General features: G+C 46.0%; 1 protein-coding gene across 1 annotated transcript in view; it reads right to left on the bottom strand.

Moving 5' to 3' along the window:
• Positions 1–19,672, bottom strand: part of Ninj2 (ninjurin 2) — a 105,515-nt gene that overhangs the window by 54,838 nt on the left and 31,005 nt on the right. Inside the window, exon 2 of the mRNA XM_050148301.1 lies at positions 17,849–17,904. The gene's annotated coding sequence lies outside the window, so the exon portion shown is untranslated. The remainder of the gene's footprint in view (positions 1–17,848; positions 17,905–19,672) is intronic.

Here is a 19,672-nt window from a genome sequence, read left to right as displayed (position 1 = left end):
TGTAGACCAGGCCTTGACTCATAGAAATCCACCTGTCTCTGCCTCCTCAGTACTGGGATTAAAAGTGTGCGCAAGTGCCCAGTTAGGAGGGAATGTTAAAGACTGCTTTGCCCTACAAAGTCCTCCTGTCCCTGGGAAATGTAGCAACAGTGTGTCTACCCAGGTAGTCTCCTGGAAGACGGCCTCACACATTTCTGGAAACTGTGGCTGAGTTCAGAGTGACTCCTTGGTCAAAATCACACAGTCGTTAAGGAAAGCCAGGAATCCCGAGTCTGGCATTAGCAGTGCCATTTCAGGGTCTGGATTCAGTCCGGACTCTAGATCCTATCCAGACTCCCTTAATGACCATGTGACTTTGTCATTAACCTAAACTTCAGTACCCACAGCTGTGCAGGGAAGGTAACAACAATCCTTAACTCACAGGCTCAGAGGAAGGGCTGAATGAAATAGGGTTAACCCCCAGCTTGGCATTCTCTGCCGTAACAGTGACGTCATTGCTTTGTGCTGCTCTTGGTTGCCAAGGCCTGCTGTGGTGTGTGGTTGGTTTCGTTGCCCGACCGTTGATCAGATCAGCCAAGCCTGAATGAGTCCTTTCTTTTCTCAGGTGCCCCTGGACACCTCTCGCGAGACCCAGGGGTGGGGGTGGACCCGGGCGTTCTTTTTGTAGCTGTCCTCAAAGCCTACCCGAACTGGGGAGATAGTCAGGAAGCTAGGATCACTCTGCCTTACTAAGCTGCCTTAGCTACATCAGTTTCCTCAGCAGTCGAGAGGAGTCAGGGGTGGTGGCCCACAGCTAGAATCTCAGGACGAGGGAGGCAGGGGGGACAGAGACTCAAGGTCGCCTTTAGCTACGCCTCAGCTCTGAGGTCAGCCAGGACTACAAGACCCCCTCTCAGATAAACAATAAGTAAATAAATTATAAATCCACAGTGAAGAACTTACGTGAGACCAGCGATTCCTACTGTGTTGGGAGAAGAGGACCCTCCCTTAGAGATGGGGGGGGTCTCTGAATTTAGATATACATCAAAATTGCCTACAGACAAATAAATAATGCTTTTCACACAATAGACACTGTTCTTTCTCAAATGCTCAGGGAAGCTGTTATACACTACATTTTAGACGCCTGCATAGTAGCTCTTTACCGGCATGCATTTTTCATGTGTGGACTCTTAGAATGCAATTATAATTACTTTCAGGAATGCAAGATTGAGTTTGAAATTTAAAGAGGCACTCCAGGGTTTGCACCTTCTGTATCACATGAAGGGCACATTCCACCTCTCTTGGACCAGGGTTCCTGATGCCAGCCTGCTAAATGAGCTCAGCTCCCCTGTCAGTCCCAATCCTCTTGACAAAGAACAGCCACCAGCTTAGGCTCCCTGTGGCCTAGGGACACAATGGAAAGACGAAGGGTAAGGTTGGAAGACCAGTGTCGCCTAGGCAGGGAAGGATGTTTTTATCAGGCAGTTCGAAAGATCAGGGCTCTATCCATGGAAAGGTCCTTTTAGAAACGTGACCGGTCACAGCAACCGTCATCGTTTCCATTGCCCGTGTTTATCTACAACGCGTAGGAAATGGGAGGAGCTGGAAAGTCCACCCAGTCCCCTTTGCAGCCTCTAGAAAAATGTGCTATTTTGTTTTGTTTAACTTTCCAAGGGGTCATAGACTCTTTCAAACCTCGGTAAAGGTTCTGGACCCTCATGCCAGTTCCTGGGACACAGCCATACCTACGAGACCATTGGTGCTTCTCACACCGTTCCGGGAGACACATCACCCTCAATCCGTGTGATCTCTCAGGATTTATGGACCCCGAGATAGAAAAGTTTGCATTTGAGGAAATACCTTGGCTTAGTTTTCCATAGATAACTTTATGAGTTCCAAAAGTCCCATGGGGCCTCGGGCTCTGTCATTTCCCAAATGGCTATTGTTGGAGCTTCAGGTTTTGGCAGCATCAGGCTGCATAGCTAAGGTGGAACCTTGCAAGGGCAAACTGAGCTTCAAGAGGCAAGCAGAGCCCAGAGACAAAATACGGGAAGAGAACCTATAGGAAAGTCAAGAATCCTTTCTGTCCATGCAGTTTTGTAACTGTGGTCTGCATGCTTTTGAGTCCTTGTAACGGAAGCTACTCCTGTCACCCGGCAAGATCTCCAAACTCCCTGGCTTCTGCTTGCACCTGCTGGCAACACTCCTTTTGCCCCGGGTCCCCTGGGAAGACACCTTTTCCTCGGCCATCCTCCTGCTGAGCCTTGTCACCAAAGCCTGAGGATAAAAGCCCGGAGATTGTTTACCAACTTGTACCCTCTAACAAGTGTCCCAGGGTGAGAAAGCCACAGGTCTGAAGGGAACAGAGGAAAACCAACCGGTCCACCCGGGACAGGCAACCTAGGCCAGTGGGCAATTTGTACCAGGCAAGAGTGGCAAATTCCCCAAATACCAGGATGTTGAGCAACAGTCAAAGAATGAAATTCACTGCTATTCCAGCCCTTCCTCTCCCCTGCCCTGTACTCCATGTCCCATCCTTTTCCTCTGCAGCAGCTACTGTGCAGATGACTCACTGTGCCCTGTGCCTTCGAGTCAGCCCATGCTGGCTGAGATGCCCATGGAGTCGTGTTAGGACGTGAAGGTTTCTACTGCTCATCACTCTGCTGGAGTATTTCATCCTGCCAACTTGATGTCTTTCTTCCTTTGGCAGTGCTGGAGACTGACCCAGGATGGTTTGCAAGCTGGGGAAGCTCTCTTTGGCTGAATCATACTCCCAGCAACCCACTTGCTCCATCTCAGTCCACTGTTTTTGTTTTGCTATCGTGTCTACTACAGTTCTAGGTTCTAGGGCCTCGCACAGGCAAGCACTCTACTTCTGAGCTAACCCAGCCTCTCCATTTGTAAAATTAATATATCTAACAAATTGTTATGGTGCTCTAATTAGGTTAGGGTAAGAGGAGATGGGAAAAATTAAAATGTACTAGTTCCTAGTAGATAGGAAAATCTACAAATGAGATTCTGATTCTGTTTTTAAGGAGATTGCTGCCCACCAAAGACAAAGGCCATACAAAACCATGGCACATGGTAGAAATGACATCCGTCTATGCTTGCCCTAGCTTAGTAACTGCACCGTGCAGCAGGTAACACTCTAGCTGAAGTTAGACAGTGGGTAAAAGCTGGAGATGAAGCAAGGAAAAGACCTTCCAGGTGGAAAGGAGGCCTGAAAAAGAGTCTCAGAAGCAAGGGAAGTGGATCACATACAGAAGAGAAAATAATCTTAGTTGGTAAGAACCCGAGAGCCATGCGGTGGTCTTAATTAATCCGGCACTTGGGAGGCAGAGGTGGGTGGAACTCTGAGTTCAAGGCCAGCCTGGTCTACAGAGCAAATTATAGGACAGCTAGGGTTACACAGAGAAACCCTGCCTGGAAAAAAAAAAATAAAGAACCCAAGAGAATGTGGTGTTGTAATGGCTCAGTGGGTAAGAGCGCTAAGCTGCTCTTCCAGAGGACTCAGGTTGGATTCCTAGCAGCCACAGGACAGTTCAAGCTCTCTGTAACTCAGAGGACCACACACTTTCTTCTGGCCTCTGCAGACACCAGGTATGTATATGTACACAGACATACATGCAGGCAAAATACCCATCTACCTCCACACATGCCCAGACCTATGCATATACAAGAACGTGGAGAAAGCCCGGCGGTGGTGGCAATACAGAGTATGTTCCAGGACAAGCTCCAAAGCTACACAGAGGAGTCTCATTCCGAGGATTCATGGAGGCAGGATCACCATTTCAGTCTGCAGGAGAGGAGAATAAAGGTGGCCAGCTAAGGAATCTGACGACCACTGGACCAATGAGACCTCTGAAGAAAAAGGGAAAATCATACAGAAAATATGTCGAGAGTAAACTGGCCTATTGATATGTCACACTTCAAACAGGATAAAGTTTCATAAATCTCCTCCCCACCCCCAAAAAAAGCTACACAGAGAAACTCTGTCTCAGAAAAACAAAACAAACAAACAATAACAAAAAGAGTCATCTCAATCAGTATAACAGTTGCTGTACAAGCATCAGGCCCTGAATTTCATTCCAACACCAACATAAAAAGTCAGATGCATCCATTGGGAAGATGCAGCCAGGGAGATCCCCTCTACCCTATCAATCTAGCCAAACTGGAGGACATCCAGTATTGATCAGACATACAATGTTGATCTATGACCTCCATATGTACATACATGTATAGGTGCATGTATCCACATACATTCAGTGAAAGACCCTGCCTCAAAAACCCAAGTAGGGTACTGGATAGATCACTCAATGGTTGAACAACAAGCATTGAACAAGCGCTTGCTGCTTGTTCTTCCAGAACCTTAGTTGAGCTCTCAGCTCCCATGTCAGGAGGCCCATAGCTACCGCCAGTGCAAGGAACTAATGTATCTGGCCTCCATTGGCACTATATTCATGTGGACATATTCATTCTCAGACACACGTATAATTTTTTTGTTTTGTAATTTGAGACAGGATCTCTCTATGTAGTCCTGGCTGCCCTGGAACTTGCTATATCGACCAGGCTGGCTTTGAACTCACAGAGACCCACCTGCCTCTGCCTCCTGAGTGCTGGGATTGTAGGTGTGCACCACCCTGTCCAGTCAACATACACATAATTGAAAATAATGAAAATAGGACTGAAGAGATGGCTCAGCTGTTAAGAGCACTAGATGTCCTTGCAAAGGCCTTGAGTTGGGTTTCCAGCACCTACGTGATTGTTCACATCTATCTGTAATTCCAGTTCCGTCACCCATGTGGCCTCCATGGGTTCTATATGCATGTGGTGCACAGACACTCATACACATAAAATAAAAACAAATAAAATCTTTAAAAAATGATACAAATAAATTATCAAAAACAAACCAACCAACCAAGGTGGAGGGAGACTGAGGAGGACATCCAGTATTGATCAGACATACAATGTTGATCTATGACCTCCATATGTACATACATGTAAGGTGCATGTATCCACATACATTCAAACACACACACACACACAAAACAGAGAGAGTGTTAGAGCCCGCGTGGCCCCAACACAGAAAACTATCTTCCCTAACTGGACTGGTACGGAGCCACAAGGAATAATCAGACACAGCTTACATGGTCATCATGGAAGGGCCTCTCAGAGTCCTTTCTCCTGACGATCTCCCCGCGTTTATTATTCAAACAGCTTATATATCAACACATAAATTGAGCGGGAAAATACATTAGACTGTTTCCTAGGTAACCAGGTGAATGGCGTTTTGTCACATCCGCATCTACCTGTCTGCTGTGTATGCTAGCTGTGACATAGACTAGAATCAGCATCTCTATAAGGCATCCTCCAAATTACAAAGAAAGGAGCGACAAACTTCCTGACCTTTTGTTAGGCAGAGACAGCTTGTCTGCAGAGCTAAGGTGACCACATCAGATGGGGCCTATGGCTTTGGCGCCTGGCTGCCAAATATGGGCCTACAAGAGAGAGGGGGAGAGAGAGAGAGGAGAGGAGGGGATCTGGGACTTTTAGGAAATCACTTAAGAGGCCACAGTGAGTATGTGTTTGCCTGAGATAGGATGTTTCTATGTAGCCCAGGCTGGCCTTGAACTCGCTATCCTCCTCTCTGTGTACTGGAACTGCAGGCATGTAGCAGCATGCCTGGTTTTATTACAGACTTCAGAGCAGAGGAAGTACATGATTACATGCTGCTCATAGCGGCTGGATCTTAGAAAGACTAATTGGCTCGTTCTGTGCAGGTGAGATTGGAGAAAAAAGGAAGAGCGACATGGCTGGTGGAAGTGACCGCAGAAGAGGTGGCCGCTGCAGGAAGCATGTCCAGCAGGCTACCTCCAGCCAAATAAACTAAAAGGCGCCTTGATCTACGGATTCTCTCCCAGAGGACAGGACAGTCCGGCTGTGAGGAAAAGACTTTGGGATCTGACAAACCAATGCTTAAAGGACAGACAACAGCGACACGAACTCATTGCTCAGGACCTTCCTATCGTGATGCAGCAGAGCCATCATTTTCTGAGCTTTTGGGAAGGGTTAAATGATATAAAATCTGCTAAAATAGTAGACGGAGGCTAGGGATGGGTAAGTCACTGATAAACAGCTGGCATGGTAATCATGACGTCATGATTCATGTAGTAGATGTGTATATGTAGAACTGGCGTGAAGGGCTAAGATGGCGCAGTGACAGCATGCTTGCCTGGCATGCACGAGGTCCTGGGTTCCAGCTCCAATGCTGAGAACTTCCTCCACGACAACTGTCTTCCTTATTAGGCTTCTGACAGAGGGCAGAAAACCCTTCTCGGATACCCAATTTCCTGTGCCAACGGGCAATTGATACTCATGAAAGAGATGAACGGCAGGGTAGGTAAGTAGTAAAGATTCTCACAAAGCAGGAGTATCTCTCTGTCCCCAAGAAGAGGGCCTGACATTTTCTTGCTCCATGTGTTCCTTCTACTCCTCAGTGTGGCCACTCTACGCTGGCAGATGTCATGAGAAATACCAAGGGATGGATGAGTCTGTCCTAAAAACAGGACACGAAGTCCAGCTCCAGAAAACATTTGGTGCTCGCTGTTCCTCCCTGTAGGTGTTAATCCAAAGTCACCAAGGCCTGTCCCTAACTGGACAATGTCCACCAGGCAGCTATATTTGCACAAAACTTTCCTGATATTTAGCCGGCTGCCTTCAGGGTAACCTTGGTCTAGCTCAATGGTTCTCAACCCTCCTGATGTGGCAAACCCTTTAATACAGTTCCTCAAGTGTGGTTACCCCTAACCATAAAATTATTTACATTGCTACTTTATAGCTGTAATTTTGCTACTGTTATGAATTGTAATGTAAATGACTGTTTTTCTGTGATCTAAAGCCACCCCTGAAAAGGATTGTTCAAACCCAACGGGATCACCACCCATAGATAATCACACCTCATCCTCCCAGGACCAGTGCTCGAGACTGAGCCCAAGGCCTTGACAAACCCAGGCTTTTTTTTTTCCCTCTCTCTCTCTCTTTCTTTTTTTTCCCCTCTAAGTGAGAAACCTCAGACAGCCCCATTTCCCTGCTGCAGGGCCTTTTAGTCAAGGCATTCAAGGTTTTCTGTGTAGTCCTGGTTGTCCTGGAACAGGCTCTGTAGACCAGGCTGGTCTCGAACTCACAGAGATCTGCCTGCCTCTGAGTGCTAGCTAGCATTAAGGCGTGAGCCACTACCACCCATCTCTTTTTGTTTTCTACTAACATTTTATCATGTTGGATCTGTCAGCTATATAACACATTATGTATTATAAAAACATTTTATCTATAAATATAAATATTGATCTAATAATCCTATAAACAAAGACTCCAAATCCAACATTACTCTTCTGGGAATATGTTTTTATCTTAGTTATTTTATAATGCACATGTTTACAAGGTTGTTTAAGTTTTAAAAGGAGACAGCTTGCCAATAGCAAGCTCAGAAGCAACTGATGGTGGAGCCCCTCCTTCATAATTATCTTTGGACCCCGTCTCCATTTTTCTGAATAATATTCATGACTACAGAACTGTTACAATCTGAATTTTACCTCTGGGTCCAGTGGAGATACAGCAAACCAATCTGTCCCACAGATTCTAACATTACTGTCCCTCCTCACCAGCCACATGCATCTGCCTGCCTTCCTTCTCTCTCTCTCTCTCTCTCTCTCTCTCTCTCTCTCTCTCTCTCTCTCTCTCTCTCTCTTTCTTTTTTTCTGTCTTTCTTTCTTTTTTTTTCTTCTTAGGAGGGACGAGGGTAGTGGTACAGGATATTAATCTATATCTCAGGTTCCACTGGAGCTTGCTATGTAGCCCAGGCTGGCTTTGAACTGGAAGCAATCCTCCTGCCTCAGAGCCCCAGGTGCTGCGATCACAGGTGTCCACCACAGTGCCCAGCTCTGATTTTGCTCTTGTAAATCTCCCAGCACTCCCCTTGTGTCCTACAATAAAGCAAGTGTTCACTTTTTGAGATTATAATGAATTCCACCTCTAATTTCTAAAGCAATAGATGACCAGGAGACTTAGGACCACAGGGCCATGTGGGCTGTACAGTCAGGGAAGGCTTCAAGAGGAGGTGACATTGCGGTGTGCGTCAACAGACTTGGGTAAGAGGATTCAGATTACAGAAGCTTAGAATAAGTTGCAAGTTCGAGACGGTAAAGAGGCATCCCAGGCATGGCACACATACATGCATGGTGACACCCAAGTGTCAGAGCCTGGGTCCTAAGAAGAGGGCCAGGAGGACAGGGTTGGAGGCGGACATAACTGTTGAGTAGCCCAACGGTGGGCCCAGAGATAGGAACTCTTGAGCTGCAGTCTCAGCCAGCAGGGTCATCACATCCCATCTGCCCTCCCAACAGGAGGCCTGCAGTGAGAGCATTCGTCAGAGCAGACAGGGAGCTCGAGAGTCTTCCGATTATGACCGGTGTCAGAGGCTGTGTGATCCCTCCACAGCCCTTCAGACCGCTAGGCTGGGCTGAGACACTTCTCTTGGTGGAAAGGGGACTACATGGGGAATCCTCAAACAGGACTCTGCCACGGCTTACTTTAACAAAGGTGATGGGGTCTGGAGATTTCCAACACGCCTGAGTTGGCCAGGACAGCCAACTAACAAGAGCAAAACACATTCAAGGGGAAAACGGGGTGTAGATGTTTTCCTCTTGGAAAAAAAATCAACTTTTTGCCGGGCAGGGAGATGCATGCTTGTAATTCTAGCATTTGAGAAGTCGAGGCAGGAAGATCAGTAGTCCAAGGCTAGCCTCAACTACATAGGGGTTTGAGGCCAGCCTTGGTTACATGAGATGCAGTCTCAAAAAGTTTTATTGGGCTGACAAGATGGCTCAGTGGGCAAAGCTCTTCTTGTGCAAGACTGACAACCTGAGGTTAATTCTGGGAACGAGAGCACAGTGTGCACAGCCTTTAACTCCAACATTAACGAGGCAGAGCTGGGTGGCTCTCTGTGAGCTCAACCACACTAGTCTATATGGCGAGTTCCAGGCTAGTCAGGGCTACAGAAAGAGAGCCCTGTCTCAAAAAGAAAAAAAAAAAAATAGACAAGAACCAATACCATAAAGTTGTCCTCTGACCTCTACATGTGTGTCATAGCATATAAACATGTGCTTGCATGTACTCATGCACACTATAATAATTTATTTTTTTTTTTTTTTTTTTTTTTTTTGTAGCTGGGGATAGACCAGGGCTCTGTGACCGAGCCCAGCGCCATCCTTCCTCCTTTTTGTACATCAACCAAGAATGTCTATGAGGAATCTCTGTCTCCTCTTTCACCCAGTGAGGAGTGAGGACCGGTCCCTACCCCATCCTGCATGCTCACGTCCCACACTTTATCCTCACAGCCAGCCTATGGGTAGGGCTGCTGCTATGCCTGCTCCCGATGCTATGATGCTACGTGGGAGAAAGCTGAGACTAAAGGTCGGGGTCTGGCTGAGTTCACACCAGAGGTAAGCAGGACACAAGGGGTGTGAAGGCCTGTCCTCTAGGGACCCAACACCCTGAGATCTGAAGGGCTGATGGAAAGAGCATAGAAACACTAGCTTGGAGTCCCATCTTGGAGAACTCCAAGTTTTACTCAAGACTGATGACTGCAGGTTAGGCCCAAGACAGAAAGAACTTTCTCAACCCACTCCCAGTTCCCCAGAAGAATGCTCTGGGACGCCCACCTTTGGGATGCCCACCTTTGGGACGCCCACCTTTGGGACGCCCACCTTTGGGACGGACACCTTTGGGACGCCCACCTTTGGGATGCCCACCTTTGGGACGCCCACCTTTGGGACAGACGTCCACCTTTGGGATGTCCACCTTTGGGACACACACCTTTAGCTGCCTAACTCTTCCCTTTTCTTCCCTTTTATTTCTTCTTTTTCCTTTTCCTTTACTTCCCCGCTTTCTTCCTTACCTCCCTCCTTTTTCCCTTCCTTCCCCACCCCATTTGTTTGAAAAGAAAGCAGTAAACATCTGAAGCAGAGTTTAGGAAAAAGGAGTCCTCGGTTATAATTATAGGCAGAGACGGCCACCGCTTACTCCAGGCAGTTTCTAAATACGGGCTGAAGAATGAAGGCTTCCTGCGACTGTCCTCCTTCCCTTCCTCCATCCCTGCAGGGCTACAGTTGCCTGCTTGTAGGTTCCGGCTCCCCAGAGAGCCCCTGGCTCAGCCTCACCACGCCCCAGCACTGGGAGTCTGGTCCACTTACCCAAGTATACAGGGAAGGAGGAAGGGATGGGTTGTGGAGGAGAAAAAGGAACTTCTGAAATACGTGCCAAGTAAGATCTAAGGTGTCTCTGAAACATTTAAAAATCCAGGTATGACAGAACACACTTGAGATCCCAATGCTCGGGAGACTGGGCAGGAGGATCGTTAGTTCAAGGCCATCCTAGGCTGTCTGCAAGTGAGTCCCTGTCTCAAAGAGAAACATCAAGCAAAAATAAATTTCCTTTCCTACTGACTGAGGTAGGAGTCAAGGTCTTGGGTCCTGGAAGTGAAGGAGAGATGGTTGTAGACTAGAAGGGCTGTGCAGGTGGCCTCAGTAACAACCCCTGTCTCAGCCTCTGGACCCAGCCTACTGGTTCTGGTTCTATTTCTAAACCAGCAATTTGGAAATGACAGTACAGGATGTTCTCTGGACAAAGGTTTAGAGAAACAAAACAAAACAAAACAAAAACAAAAACAAAACAATGCAGAAGCCTGTCCCTTACACCTCCGTTGGGTGGTGGGCAGTCTCTAATAGCCTACTGGGGATGTTCTGGGCATGCACAGGATTCTAGGAAGTTATTCACCTAAATGAGAAATGCAAATGTGTGTGCGTGCATGTGTGTGTGTGTGTGGTGCATGTGTGTGTGCACGTGTGTGTGTGTAGCCTTCTGGGGATGTTCTGGGCATGCACAGGCATCTAGGAAGTTACTCACTTGAAATGAGAAATGCAAATGTGTGTATGTGCATGTGTGTGTGTGGTGCGTGTGTGTGGGCACGTGTGTGTGTGTAGCCTTCTGGGGATGTTCTGGGCATGCAAAGGCATCTAGGAAGTTACTCACATGAAATGAGAAATGCAAATGTGTGTTTGTGTGCATGCGCGCGTGCAAACGCGTGTGTGTTTGTGTGTGTGTAGTGCATGTGTATATGTATGTGTGTGTGGTGTGCGTGCGTGTGATGTATGTGTGCATGTGCGTGTGTGGTGTGCGTGTGTGTGATGTATGTGTGCGTGCGTGTGTGGTGTGCGTGTGAGTGTGTATGTATGTGTGTGTGCTTGTGTGTGTTCTGGCTTTTTAAACATTCTGTTCACAGCCCCCTTTCTTGTTCTTCATTCTATTTCAGCTACTGGTGAGAAAAGGAGATAAAAAAGACAGCAATATGAGAAACTGAATGAAGAACAAAGGACAAAAGATTTTAAGAAATTTTATCTGAAACTCTTGAGCGACTGAAGTTAAGTGTGCACTGTTTTGTGCACTATCCCTATGGGGGCCGAGTTCATGGCATGGCCTAGAAAATTAAAGATTTTTTTTTTGTTTTTCACTGCCTCACAGTTATTCCAGAAAGGCACACAGAAGAGAGCATAACCAGATCCCGAGGAAACACAAGATATGTGGCACGGATGCGCAAGTGTTCGGGAAGGTCGGCTGAAATAGCAATTTGTGGGTGGATATTAGCAGACTGCAGAATTAATCATCGATTAAAGGGACAAGAGGGGGATGAAGACAGACCTTAGGCTCAGGATACGAAAAAGGATTCAGTACAGACTTCTGTGTTCTCAGAGATTAAAGTTATGTCCAGACAGGGCAAGCACAACCAGCAAATAGAGTCAGAGATTCTGTCCAGCGAAAGACGGCAGGAGAACAAATTGCCCTTCTTTGTTTTCCTGGTTGAAAACCAAACGGTGGCCATCTGAGGAGATTCCAATGTCAAGAGTGCCCAGGCAGGGCAGGGAGGGTGAAAGCCAGCCAAACTCTGACTACAGTGGAAACAGGCCTGCTGGCTCACAGGGCTCTGCACTCTGCACCCTGGGATGCTCATTGTGGTCGGTGCAGCACCCCAGGTTCTGATTCAAGCCCACAAGTGACTTCCTGCCTCTCTCTTTCCTGTGACCCCAAAATATTAAGTGGTGAGGCCTGCCGTCCCAGTCTGGGACAGAGCAGCTGAGGCAGCTGGCATGGGTCACAGGTGATCTCAGCTGCTGTGGGAAGGACTGGGACCTTGCTAAACTTGCGGGAGGGGCGTAGCTGGGAAGAGACCCAGGTTGTCTGCAATGCGCCCAGTGTTCCTCCACTTTCACCAACAGAGGCGTATTTCAGCTGCTCTACCAAGGTCTTCAGGACACTTGACCTTCGCGACAGCAAAGGAACTAAGATTATAGTCCTGCCTGTAGCTGAGAAGCTTGGCATGCTGGGAACGTGCCAAACCCAAGCCAGAGCCCGGCATGGAAATGTCACGCCATTAGCATGAAAGGTTAGTGGGCCACTCTGCATTTGGGTAGGATCTCGGGAATTTTAAGTCCATCTCATTCCCTGACAGTAGTAGACTCTAGTCAGAACCCAGACCTGTCATAAAGATCTAGAACTTTCCGTTCCAGAGAAGCCCCTGGCCCAGTTTCCTATCTCATAGTTAATCCTGTGTTCCCTCCGGACCACACTCTGCAGAACAGTGAGTGCCCCTTTCTCCCTTAAAACAAAACTGATCACTGCTGGTGAGTGTTTGTGATCTCTGCCGATGGGTGAGACAGCCAGGAGGATCAGGAGTTCAAGGGCAGCCTCAGCTACACGCCATTAGGGCCGGATGGCCTACAAGAGAGTTGCCTTTAAATGAATAAATATAAATAACACTTGGGACATTTTAAGGGTTTGCTACTATCGCTACTGTTGGCACACATTCTTTTGCCTGATTATTTCTGAGCCCTCTGTTTGGTCTCACCACACCCATCCACTAGCGCACCCCCACACCCTCTCGTGGAGTCAGACTGGCTACACTGTTCTCAGAGTGCTTACTCATTCTGGCCTTTGCTTTAATACCTAGCATTCTTCACCTTCACCTCCAAATCGGAATTCCGTCTCCAAGTAATCGCTAACTCATTCCTTGACACGTATCCCTTTCTAAGTAGCCGGAAAGTCACCTTGGATTGTGTGTTACAACACCTCACATAAACTGTGCTCGATAAACAATTAATTCATTGCAATTTTTTTCTTACAAGCCAAAACCTAAATACACAATTACTCTGGTTCCGAATCCCATGGATTTCAACACAGCATGCCACAGGCTCTCTCTCTGAGTTCAGCAACTCAAGGAGAAAAGTTATTGTGCCCAAAATAGTGAGAGAAGGAGTTTAAAACAGAATGAAGTGCTTTCTCAACCCTGATCTTTTAAACGTGCCTGGAAACCGGGCTCTCGGAAAGTGTTGCTCCCTTCACAGCATTCAAGTTCAGGTCTCTGTGACATAGAAAGCCCTCTGTGTCCCAGAAGAACAAGTCGAGAGAAATCACACGTATACTTCTCAAAATGGAACGAGGAGTCATAGCCCAGTGACAGCCAACAGAGCTCACAATTCCTCAGGCACCGTAAACTGAGTTCAATAAAATCATTTAAAGGATTTGTTTGTTTTATTTTGTGTGTATTTGTGTGTATGGCGTATGATATGTCTATGCACCTGTCTTTGCCTGTCTGTGGAGGACAGAGGGGGCACCTGATACCCTGAAACTGGAGTTACAGAGGGCTGTGAGCCTCCCTGTGGGTGCTGGGAATCAAACCTGGGTCCTCTGGAAGTGCAGCCATTGTTTTTAACTGCTGAGCTCCCTCTCCGGCTCCTGCTAAGCTGATTTTTGACAAGAGGGCTATCTATTTAATGGTCTTAACCCCCTTGTCATAATAAATAGTGCTAGAAAAAGCAGATTTAAAATATCTTTCCACAAAAGAGTGAGAAGGAGCCTATATGCAAAAGTGAACCCAAAACAGAGCAAGGAGCAATCATGCTAGCTCATATTTGTAATCCCAGCACTCAGGAGGCTGAGGCAGGAGGACTGTTGTGAGTTCAAGGACAGCTTGAGCTGCATAATGTGTACCAGGTGAACCAGGGTTCCCAAGACAACATCTCAAGGAAAAGCTGATACAAAGACCTGAATTTGTGAACTAAAACTGTAGGATTCTTCTAAGCAAAGACAATGGAGGCTAGGACGCAGCTCTGCTGGTGCAGTGCTCACTTGACATACAGGGTCCTAAGTTTGGTCTCAAGCACCATAGACAGAAGCAGAATGCCGTACCCTATGCGATAATCCCAATAGTTCCTGTACTCAGAAGGTGGAGGCAAACGCTCAAGAAGAGAGAGAGAGAGAGAGAGAGAGAGAGAGAGAGAGAGAGAGAGAGAGAGAGAGAGAGGCACAGAGAGGAAGGAAAGAAAGAAGGGAGGAAGGGAGGAATGGAAAAGAAAATGAAAGAACAAAACCCTTCATGTTGTCTTTGGCAATGATTTTTTTTCTAGACTATTATGGCAAATATAACAACAAGAGGAAAGATAAATTAGATTTCATCCAAGTTAAAGTTTTTGGCTGGGTGGTGGTGATGTATACCTTTAATCTTAGCACTCTGGAAGCAGAGCTAGGTGGATCTCTGTGAAGTCAAGGCCAGCCTGGTCTACAGAGTTAGTTCCAGTATAGCCAAGACTACACAAAGAAACTCTGTCTCAATCAACAAAAACAAAAATTAAAAACTTTTGTGTATGAAATTACTGTTAAGAGAATGAACAGGCAACTCAGAACAGAAGAGGGTATTATATAATATATATATATATAGGTCAATATTAGAAGATATAAAAGCTTTTGGACTGGGTACTATGGTATGTGCCTGAAATTGTAACATCCAGGATACTGAGACAGGGGATGGCAAGTTTAGCCTGGGCTACATAGTAAGATCCTATCTCAGGAAAAGAAAGTGAGGAAGGAAGGAAAGGGGGGGGGAGGAAAAAGAAAATGACAGTAAAGAAGAAAGAATTCTTGTAGCTTAGCAACAAGAAAATAAACTAGAACCCTACTACAACTTCTAGGGAAGGTGGCAGACTAGACGATGCCTCTGTGCGATCCGCGACAGAAGAAGTATCAGAATAAGCCAAGCCAGACTCTGTTCCAAAGGCAGAAAGAGGAGAAGAGCTTCAGAAACTCCAAAATGAGGGATAGGATGGCCAGCAGTCCAGTGAGAGCGAAAGGCAAAGCCAGGAGAGGAAAGTCAAGCCAGGCACAACTCCACCTGAAGCTTCTGTCGGGGACCGGAGACAAAGCAGTTTGCTTTTCCTGTGTGGCACAGGGGTCTGAACCCTCAAAAGCCAACTGCTCTCTAAGATGCCCCCTAATGAAACTAGCAGACATAAGCAGATACCAAAACACAAGGAATATGGAAAAGACATCGTCCCAAAATGCTAACTCCTCAACTAACGACCTCAAAGACACTGAAATGAGTTAAACGTTAAATAAAGATTTCAAAATTTAGGAGTGAAAATGATCAGTGATCCTCAAGAGGTTACAAACAAGCAGATGAATAAGGAAACCGGTTAAGGACTTGGGGGGGAAAGCCAGCACACAGAACAAGTAAGCGGGTAGCAGAACAAACAAGAAAGGCAGCAACATGGAAGAGAAAGTTAGCAAACCAATTTTAAAAAGGTGTAGAAATGAAAAACTGGACACATCATTCAGACGACCAGGGAGGAAGAACACCAGATATGAAGAGCAAAGTTAAGGAAACACTACATTCAAACAACAATAAAGAAACAAAATAGTCAGGCCTGGTGGTGCAAGGCAATAATCATAGCTACTTGGGAGATTCAGGCAAGAGGGTCACAAGTTCAAGGTCAGCCTGGGCAATTAATACAAGTCCATCTCAAATTTAAAAGTGTGGTGAGGGCAGCGATGCAGCTTGAAGATAAGGCACTTACCTTGCACGGTCAAGGCCTTGGATTCTAACCCCAGATCCATGAAAAAAGAATCAAACAAGAAAAAGAAAATCTGCCCAGGACCAAAACATCCAAGAACTCTAGGATACAATCAAGAAACTAAATTTAAGATCCACAGGTAGGAGGAACAGCTGAGATACAAACTGAAGGCCTAAAGAATCTATTTAAGGAAACCGCAACAGACTATTTCCCAATGTAGAGAAAGAAACAGACACCCAAACACGGGGAGTATTTTGAACTCTAAATAGATATGACCACAGAAGCATCTCTTGATGACATGATACAGCTAAATGCCAAACACACATAGCCTGGTTCAGCAGGCAAACTTAATGCCAGGTCTGACAATTCCTGGGACCCATGTAGTAAATAGAGAATCAATTCCTGTGAATTGTCCTCTGACGGCTACACATGCACTGTGCGCGCGCGCACACACACACACACACACACACACACACACACACACACAGAACTAAGTAAATAAAATATAATTTAAAATTGCCCAAACATAAAGCCTGAGTACTGGTGCACTCAGGTACTGGTGGCTTTAACCAGTAATCCCAGAATTCAGGAGTTTGACGCTAGTCCAATGAGTTCTTCACCAGCCTAGGTTCTAGAGTGAGACTCTGCCTCAAAACAAAACAGAATACATAGCAGGGCAGTGGTGGCACATGCCTTTAATCCCAGCACTCAAGAGGCAGAGGCAGGAGGATTTCTGTGAGTTCCAGGCCAGGCTGGTCTACAGAGAGAATCAATTCCAGGACAGAGTTACACAGAGAAACCCTGTCTTGAAAAATGAAAGGGTGGGGGTAGGGTGGGGGGGAGGAAGGATACACAACCTGGTCTGCATGTGACTTTGTCTTAAAAATAATCAACAAAGCAAAAATAATAACCAAATAAAAAACAAAACATTAAAATTACAAGACAAAGAAACAATATTAAAAACTATAAGAAAAAAGTGTCAGCTTATAGACAAAGGAAAGTACGCTCCAGAAACACCAGATCTCTCTGATCAGCAGCCTTTAAAGCCAAGCATGGAACAATGTGTTTTAAGCCCTGAAAGTAAGTGCTCATCAGGAGTGCTATATAGAGAAATATAGAGAAATGAGGGCATTGCAAGACAAGCCCAGACAAAGGCAACCCGTGACCACCATGACGGCACTCCAGACGATACCTTAAAGGAACCTACAGAGGATGAAGAAACAGCCCCAATTATGAGAGCCCAGGAAGGTAAGCACTCTGTGAGAGACTGTATGATCAGAGAAGAGCTAGGGAGGGCTTCATCATGCCCAGCATGGTACATCAGAAAACTCCTGATAGGATTAGGGCAAGAGTTAAGAACAAATAAGAATCCAGCCAGCCAGAAAAACCAACAACATCACAGGGATTAGCAAATGTCTCTCAATAAACTGTAAATGCCCTCAACTCAGAGGAAAGAAGATACAAGCTGGCATCTTAAAAACAAGACCCAAGAAACACACCTCACCAACAAAGACCCACAAAAAACTGAGCATAAAGGATGGAAGTCAATTTGTTTGTTTGTTTGTTTTCCAAGACAGGGTTCCTCTGTGTAGCCCTAGCTGTCTTGTAGACCAGATCTGCCTGCCTCTGCTTCCCAAGTGCTGGGGATTAAAGGCGTGTGCCACCACTGCCTGGTCTGGAAGCCAATTTTTAATCAAGTAAGCTGAAGCTGAAAAAAAAAATTAGAATAAAATAATCAAATATCTACTCAGATATTTGATAAAGTAGACTTCAAACCAAAATTAATCAGAAAAATTTAAAGGCCACTATATACTAATGAAGGGGACTATACCAAATGTTAATAGTATGGATCAAATATCGGGGCTTCCAATTAAAAAAAAACACTAATAAGCATAAAAAGCCAAACAGGTACTCACACAGTAATAGTGGAAGAAATGGCGCTCTCATCCCTTCTTCAGATGAGGCATCCAAACTAGAAATCAACAACAACAAATTTCGTATATCATATCATACCACGACAGGATAAAACTAGCAACCAATTATGAGAGAAACCCCAGAAACAGACAAATACGGAAGAACATCTTTTGAATGGTCTTTGAATCATTGAAGAAATCAGTGAGGATATAAAATAATTCCTAAAATCAAATGAAAGTGCAAGTGCACCTTACCAGCAGATCCTAGACTGGCTAAGGTGGGTCTCAGGGGGAGGCTGTTGACCATAGCAGAGGTCAGGTCAGGGACAGACACCAGCTGTCACTACCCTTGGCAGAGGCAAAGCCATTGCTACTAGTTGGCGACCAGGCTGGGCTAGGCAGCAAGATCCTGTCTCAAATGAGCAAACCAACAAACAAACCAAAATCAGAGAGATCAAAAGTAAAAAGTTCCAGACAATCCTCAAAGCATAAGACAGTGAGAATAATAAATATGGGGCGGAAATGAATGAAGCAGAAGCTAAGAGGATGACGGAGTCCATCTCGTGAAGAAACAGACAAGCGAGCCCCCACCAATCTCACCGAGAGAGAAGGAAGGAGAGGCTTTAAGAGAGTCTGGTGAAATTCATGTCATTAGGGAATATTTTGAAAACTTACATTTGAATATCAAATGGAATAAAATCTAGGCTCGTGTGACCTACTGAAGTTAGAACAAAGGGATGTACCACCTGAACAGTTCTATAGCAAAGCCGTGACACTGAGAACCGTGACCAAATGCTTTTGACCCTGAGTTACACCAAACCTTTAAAGAAAGCCTAAAAACCAACGCTTCTCCAACTGTTCCATAAAACAGAAAGGGCAGGATAGCTGGGTGTGCTGACACCCGTCTGTAATCCCAGCAGCCTTCAGGAGACGGAGACAGAAGGGCCGCTGCGGGTTTGAACTCAGTCTTGGCTACACAGCGAGTCCTAGGCAAGCCTGGGCTACGTAGCAAGATACTGTCTCCAAACAAACACCAGTGAGCTGGCTCAGGAGGGGAAGAACCTTGCTTCCAAGCCTGACAACCTGAGCTCAGCTGCAAGGATAAGAGCTGAAAACCAAGTCCTGCATGCAGTTCTCTCACCTTCATACGTGTGTCATACATGCCACACGTGCATGCACGTATACACTTACAAGTAAGTAAATAGATGTAGTTTTAGAAATAAAAATTATAAAAAGGAATGGAAAGAGCACTACCAAACCTATCTATAAATCTATAAGCATTATCCTGGCACCTTAGCCGGATGAGGATTCAACAAAAGAAGACAATTAATTGTACACCAATTTCCTTGATGAACATAGACCCGGAACTGCTCCGCAAAACACTTGCAACACAGATTTAGAATACATTGAGAAGATCATACATCATGATGAAGCTGGCTTCATTCCAGGGATGCAAATGTAGCTGAACGTATGCAAAGCGGTCAGTGTAAAACGGCACAGAAACAGGCTGAAGGTGAGAAAATCACAGTCATCTCCGCAGCTGCAGAAAAGCCCTTTGAGGACCAGCAAGACAGTTCATCAGGTAAAAGGGCTTGCTCCACAGGCCAGGTGACCTGAGTTCAATGCCCAGGAGCCACGTGAAGGTAGAAGGAGAAAATCAACTCCACAAAGTGCTTTTCTGATCTTCACACGTGTGCTACGGCACGCGCTCCCCCACCCCACATCGTGTACTCACACACAATGATAAGGAAGGAAGGAAGGAAGGAAGGAAGGAAGGAAGGAAGGAAGGAAGGAAGGAAGGAAGGAAGGGAGGGAGGAAGGGAAGGA

Source organism: Alexandromys fortis, unplaced genomic scaffold (genome assembly GCF_014885135.2).
Source record: "Alexandromys fortis isolate MF-2015 unplaced genomic scaffold, M_Fortis_MF-2015_v1.1 scaffold_59, whole genome shotgun sequence".
In the NCBI taxonomy this organism is placed as follows: Eukaryota; Metazoa; Chordata; class Mammalia; order Rodentia; family Cricetidae; genus Alexandromys; species Alexandromys fortis.
This window is presented reverse-complemented; position numbering and strand designations above follow the sequence as displayed.